Source organism: Solanum tuberosum, unplaced genomic scaffold (assembly GCF_000226075.1).
Source record: "Solanum tuberosum cultivar DM 1-3 516 R44 unplaced genomic scaffold, SolTub_3.0 scf00687, whole genome shotgun sequence".
Taxonomy (NCBI): Eukaryota; Viridiplantae; Streptophyta; class Magnoliopsida; order Solanales; family Solanaceae; genus Solanum; species Solanum tuberosum.
The window spans coordinates 160,244-167,390 of record NW_006239608.1 but is presented as its reverse complement, the minus strand read 5'-3'; the positions used below and the strand labels follow the sequence as shown (position 1 = coordinate 167,390).

General features: G+C 32.8%; 2 long non-coding RNA genes across 3 annotated transcripts in view; both read right to left on the bottom strand.

The window, feature by feature from the left end:
- LOC102605743 (uncharacterized) overlaps positions 1-7,147 on the bottom strand; it is a 21,145-nt gene that overhangs the window by 7,892 nt on the left and 6,106 nt on the right. The window contains exon 2 of the long non-coding RNA XR_368922.2: positions 315-316. This is a non-coding gene — a long non-coding RNA (uncharacterized lncRNA). The remainder of the gene's footprint in view (positions 1-314; positions 317-7,147) is intronic.
- On the bottom strand, positions 452-5,611 carry LOC107058898 (uncharacterized). 2 transcript variants are annotated; one of them, XR_001472392.1, is made up of 4 exons: positions 5,038-5,611; positions 2,684-2,810; positions 1,580-1,615; positions 452-842 (listed from the first exon to the last, which is right to left on the bottom strand). It is a non-coding gene; the product is annotated as an uncharacterized lncRNA (long non-coding RNA). The 2 variants fall into 2 exon arrangements; XR_001472391.1 differs by lacking the exon at positions 5,038-5,611 and having other exon boundaries at positions 2,684-3,585.

Here is a 7,147-nt window from a genome sequence, read left to right as displayed (position 1 = left end):
AAAACAAAATTTTAATTTAGGGAAGGTCAGCTCTAAAATGGAAAATATCATAAAGTCGGTTGTATTTTTCTAAACGTGGATTGATTCATTATCTCTTTCTTTTTTTAGTGTTCTTCATGAATATCTATATGTGTGATTATATATTGTTGTTTTATACAAGATTTTTGGGATAATAGAATGCCAACTTAACTTTGCAACACCAATTAATTATATATATTTTGCTTTATGCAGATTTTATACTGCTGAAGCAGAGATATAATTTCTTTCTTTTCGATTCGCATCTTAGGTAATTGTTCTATTCAATATTTTAGCACTTCTTATGGACTATCAAACTAATTTTTTCCTGTTTGCTTTTCTTTTTTTCTCATTTTTTATTTATCAATTGTTTGTTCATTGCAAAAGTCTATTTTTCTCATTTTTTTTATTTATCAATTGTTTTTAACTAGTAAGGGTTGCCCGGGTGATGCCCGGCCCAACAAAAACAAAATCACTGGGAAGGTTATTACAATATGTTATGCTCACAAGTAAAGCGGAGTAGTTTAGTGATTGAGTTGAGTATGCATCTTGGTTGATCTGCAGGAGGTATCTTGTTTGGGAACAACCATTTTGGAAATGAGAGGCAAAAAAGGATTGTAGTAGTATTGTTTTAGAATGAAAAATTAAACTTATTAGATTCACTCATAATCAAATATTGTGGCTGTTGTGTGTCCTTATTTTTGTCGTCAGTAGGCGTAGGCAGTTGAATTAACTATTTGACATAGTTTGAACTGTCGACTCTTCATAAGGCATCTACAAAGAGTAACATTTGTTGTTGTATTGGATAAGCTGCAACACTGGTAACCCTGCGAAGATGCAAGTGAAGATGTTTTAGGCATAAAATTTTTGCCAGAGGAAGTGTTTTTATAGTTGCTACATGAAATTAAAATGTATATATTGCTTTTGTGGTTAAATCTAAAGACTCACAAATTTAGCATTGATGTGTGAAGACTTTGCCTAGACCCATTCAAGAAGTCGGGCTCTGGAATTAACATGAGTAAGAATGTTGTAGACAAACTCGGTTGAAGTCTTGGCCTGTGCCTAAATGATACTCCCTCCACTCCTTTTAAGGTGTCATGTTGACTTTTTCAGAGTCAATTTGACTAATTTTCAAAGCTAAATTAGATTATATTTATTCGATTATGGAAGACACTGTCAATAAACTTAGGCTAAGAACCATCTGCAAACAACTTGTGTATTATTTCCCTATACTTATCATGGTCATCTATGGGCACATAGTAAAAGGCAAAAGCTATGATGATCAAGGAGCAGCCTAACCATTGAAAATAGCAGGTTTATCAACTTGGCGAATAACACACTGATAAATAGCATTTGCCTCTTGAATGGACTTGTTTTGCTTACTATAAAAAAGGATTAGCTTATATATATAACGCGATTAAAGCCCTCGTATTGTCGGTTTTCAACTTAGAATGGTGAATCAGGTGATAGTGCCAGTGAATAAAGGTTAGATCAAAACATCTTGTTCGAACTTATCTTGTTATTTTTTTTGAAAAAGAGTAGGTTTCTCCCAGTATATACTGACCTGCATGTTCCCTGTGGGGAGTAGTAGTTCCATTCACTGCAAAGCAAGCAGAAGAAATATACAAACATCAAATAGGTTGCATACATATTCATACAACGTCAAAAAACCATATCTAGTTTTATTGTGTGCTTTAGGTAGTCTTTCAATAGAGTAAAGGTTTAAAAAAGTCCACTATATTTGAATTTAGACTCATAATAATTCTATTTCATATGGATATGGAATGGGGGGGCAGAAATGCAGTATCAGATCTAGTTAAAATATTTTTGAGAATACTTGTTGATCCTTGTTGTTCTCGCTACTACTTCATAACAGAAATCTCCACAGTACCTGATAAGTTTATAAATTAACATTACTGTCAATTCTATGAAACAGATAAAAATGTTATCTTTGAGATACCATGGCATGAGTGAATTTCAGATTTGCTTCTTCAAAACTATTGAGGAGTTGCAGGCTGAGAATCTTTCAGTGAATTGTGGATTTTTGAGTAGCAGTAAAATTTGCAGAGGAAAGTTTGATGAAGTTAACAAAATCAAAGTGAATTGTTACCTTAGCTATGGAAAGGCTCTGCGAATAATTTAATTATACAGTACATTATATAAATTCCAACAAAATTTAATGTTTGACCTTGAGCTTTGTAAAGAGAAAATTGTGTTCTTTTAAATTGTACAGGAATTTTCTCATCTTGTGATGTCAATAATGGAATTCTTTCAATAAAAACATATGCATTTTTAAAGTTGCTAAACCAGATCAAATATTAAGAGTTGAACCCTATATCAAAGTGAGAAAATCGTAGGAAAAATTGAAGGCACAGTAAATGTCCAAGTTAGAATCTTACACATGATGATTGTCGATATAGGAGGATATAGCGCAGAAATACAAAAATGTATGAAGTCAAGAAAGCTTAAAAATATAGATAAGCCCAAAGTCAAGAAGAAGTCAAGTTGAAACGGTTCCCCAAACGAAAAGTCGAAGAGACCCAAAGAAATTGTCGTAGACAAGTGAATTACAAAAAGATTGCGAAATCAAATAGCAGAGGCCGAGTTAGGGAATCAGTAATCAAAGCAACGAAAAGACCTGTAAAAATTTTGTGTAAAGGACGCTCACCTGAGATAGGAAGCAGCTGTAGACTTCACCAAAGTGCAAAATTGAGAACAAGCGAAGAGGAGAGGAGAACCGAGGTGCGAAGATGGCGGCGTTTGCTGGTTGGCCAAATTTGAGGTGTGTGGCGGTGCTGCACATCAAAGGCGGCGTTACGGTTGATGCAATATTGTCAAGTGTAAATTATGTTCACCTGGACCCAACTATGAAGGAGCAGAGTAGAAGAGGAGAGAGCAGATGGAGATGGCCGATGGTTAACAATGGAGGAGGCGTTAGAATTGATGCAGAAAAGGAAAATGACAGAAATAGCCCTTCAACTTCAATGTTTTTACAGGGAAGCACATGCGTTGACGGAGACATGTGTGCTATTCCCTCTTCTTATATAGCAACATTTCAAAATCTCGAAATATACTTACTAATGAATACCATTTTCAATAATAAATATTTGTTATACCCCATTTTAACTCGAGGTCAAAACGTGTACAACATATTGGTGATTTTCAAATTATTAACTTGAGAAGTCGCTACCTAATTATTTTTAAGGTGAATTAGGATACCTAAATTATTAACTATGTAATGCTAAAATTGACTTCAATTAAGGTCTACTAAACATGAAATTCTAGGTAAGAGTTCTAATTATCCTAAAGGAAAGGGGTTAAGCATCCTCTAAGATCCATTAATGACGGTTACCGGCCAAACTTAGATTAGTTAATTTTAATAGAAAGACATGAGTGCTAAATATTAAATGGTTGAATAACCAAGTTGGAAAACATTTTTTATTTTAAAAGCTCTTTTGCAATTTATTAGAATGAAAAAGATTTAAGAATGAGTAAATTCTTTAGATCAATTTAGACAAATCCATGGCTAAAAATAAGTAATTAAAAGAAAAAGACACTTGCTCATTGACCGACAAGGTGTTCCCGTTAGAAAAAGTTTTAGAAAAATAAGAATTTAGAACAACAAATTTTCTTTGTAAGACACTGTCCATTTTGAGCCAAACTTAATAAATCTAGTGAGTTTAGAATGGCGCAAAAGAAGTATTTTTTTTTAAAAAAAGGGTTTGCCAAATGAAGTTTATGAAAGGTAAAGTGACTAATAAGGTTTATATCTAACTAAAGGTACCCAAACCCAAACATCTATATTAAGTTAGTTATTATGAAACAAGAAATTAACACATATCCAAAACACATAAGCAAGTTAAAACAAATAAATGCTAAATGATAATAAGTAAAAGCGACTCCAAAGGTGAATTTTGCTTGCTATTTGGATAGTATAGGATATCAACTTCATGTGCGGGTATGATGGTGTTGAGTCTATGAGACTCTAATTTTGCGAGAGTCCTTAATCAAGACTCCATTTTGCTCCAAAGTGTTCATGCAAATAAATAGAGGGTAAAAAGATTAGTAAGGTGAATCCACTTTAAAACTATATCAAATAAACCAAACATGAAGATAAGTAAAAGTCGTACAACAAAGACACAATCCGGAATAGAAAATATGCAAGCGCAGGATAAGCCGACTTATTAACAGAACTCAAAGTGACTGACCTCCAGGATAAAACTAATTTTTAGGTTTAACCGATTTAAACCACAAAGAAGCTTACCTTTCCAGACCATGAATTTTAACAATTCTTTATAAGTAGTCTATACTAAAATATTCAGAAGAAAAGGGCAAAGTAAAATTAATATACTAACAGAGAGTAAAACAAAAGGAAGCTTAAGCTTAAGTTTATAGGTATATATTTGTATATATAAAACTAACGCCTAATAATGACAATGCACATGATTTGTGCCATAGTCCTTCAAATATTAAATATGATTACTGCTAACTTACAATTTTTTTAAAAAAGAACAGGAACTTATACACGTGATTTGATTAGCAACAAAAAAGAAAGTGTAGAACTTAAACAAAATACCTACAACCAAGGCTCTCTTTTACATTTTTAAAAGGAAGCATGTGCAAAGCTATTTCTAACAGAAGCAAGGACAATAGCCATTACTATTAAACATTTTATACATAGGAAAACATGACCATTGAAACTTTAGCATATAAACACACAAAATAAGACATTTAACTGGGAACAAAACAACAACGCATCTTATGTAAATCCAATTCTAGAACTAAGTCATTAACAAATATCCAATTTTAAAACTAAGTCATTCTTTAAATTCAAGGTCTAAAAAAAAGTGAGGGAAAACAATTTCAAGTCTGTATAGATCTCAAAATGGATACAAACATATTTTAACATTACTTTGATTACAACTGAACTAAGCAGGAATCAGTCTCAACATACAAATTTCTTAGAGCAATATAACACTCTAATCACAGTAACAAAATTGAGGAAAAAGAAAAGAATGTCACCTGCTATAGGGCAGTGAATGGGGCTGCTGCAATCAAAGGTCTACACTCACACAATCAACGAATTCTACGAAGCTTGAGACCAGAGTTTTGGCCGAGATAAGAAGAGAATGACAAGTTATTTTTTTTAGAGTAAAAATCAGTGGTTCAAGGTGCTATGAAGGCAGAAAACTCTCTCCAAAACGAGTGCCATCTCCTCGTATTTAAAGGAATGAACTAGGGTTATAGGTTTAGCATTTGAGCGGGACAATCGTTTGAATTTTTGAAAAAAATCTGCTTGACAATTCTTTCTCAGAAATCTCAAAAGTTCTTTGGCATTTTCTCTTGACTAAATTAAAGAAGAGAGATGAGAAACGAAGAGAGCTAGTAGAGTTGTGGAGGCTTGCATGGAATTGGAGAGGCAGATCTCTGTCATTCTTGAGGATCGCTGGAATTTAGTCGGAAGAGGAAAGAAGAACGATAGAAGAGAGAGAATCCTACTGCTAGTTGAGAAGATAAGGCTTATTAGGGCTTGAATTGATTTCGGGCTGAAAATTGGGCCGGATTTGGGCCAAGTGTAGGAACGAAATTGGGCTAATTTTGACATATTTTAGTGTAAAAAGTGGGCTGAAACGTTTGAATCTTTTCTTCTTTTGAATTGTTTTGGACTTCCAACTTAATAACCAATACTTAAAATGTTATAAGATGACAACTAATAATTTACGTAAATAAAAATATCGATATTACGATTTTATGCTAGTATTAAATATAGATACAAGATATCGATGTATGATTAATTTAACAAAATATGAAACTTGAAATAAAATGATGACAAATGATTATTTAAGATAAGAGGTATCAAAAATAATATTAGTAATTTTGATAATAAAACTAATAATTTTAGAAGATATATAGTTGTAGTAATAAAAATAGTTGTGAAAGGGATGATTTTATACGCTATTAAATTAGAAGCTCAAAAATAATAAATTAGAAGGAAGGAGGGTCAAAATTGGGTGTCAACAATATTATCTTTGAGATAAAAATATTATATTATACTTTCATAATTCATTGTACTTAAGTCTCCAAAACATAATTTTATTTTATGTTATATTAATTTCTAAATTTTCATTTTTGCATATATTATATTATTATTTTGAAAGTGAAAGCCTTTTAAGTTGAAAAAATGAATTACCAAAATGTCCATTATAAGTTGAAGGACATTTTAACTGATTAGTCATGAACTATTTCTTCAAGGACGCCAAGTTTTCTCATTCTTTCCCCACTTTTTCATACATGTTCCTTGGTAATGTACCAATGTTTTATAGTTGTTTCCAACACTCTAAGGTACATTTAAACCTCCCGAACTCATCCATAAACATGAGATTCTTACCCTTGAATTCATAATTCAATTTGAGGAAAGTTCAGATCAAAGTCAAGTGAAGTTAGAGTCAAGTCTAGAAGTCAAGAAGTAAGTCCAAGCAAGGCTTTAAAGTTGTTCAAGAGTCTTTATTGAATGTTTTAACTTCATTTTAAGGCTCAAGTTTCAAGTCAATTAAAGAGTAAAGAGTTTCAAGTTAAGTCAAGAGTATAAAGTTGAGTTCATTTTCTCAAAAGTAGTTAGGGAACTATGTATTCCCGAAGAAGTTTTAAAGAAATGTTTTCACATTTAAACAGGATTGGAAACTGAGATTTCCAAAGAGCCTTCGGGCTAGTGTTTCAGAAAAAAAGTTATCGCTTTCTAAATGAAGCAAGAGAGGAAACTGAGATTTCCAAGATAGCCTTTGAGCTAAGTTTTGAGTAATTATCTCAAATTAGCAGGACCCACAGCCCCCATAGAACCATGTTAGCCACCATGGGTAGAAAAGGATCATACTTTTTAGATGAATCCTTTTCCAGATAGACTAGTGGATCCATTAGGCAGTTCAGGTCTTATACCTTTGGCCGGGTATAGGATGCTCTGGCAACGTGAGGTTGATCGTTGTATCGTCACTATAGCTCTATGTGATGGTTGTCGGTTAGAGAAACTCACTACTAAAAAAATAGTGAATACCGACCTCCGAAGGTCGGTATTCCCTGAAATATCGACCTAAAACCGATATCCCAGCTTAGGTCGGAAAAAGCTTGGTCGCTATTC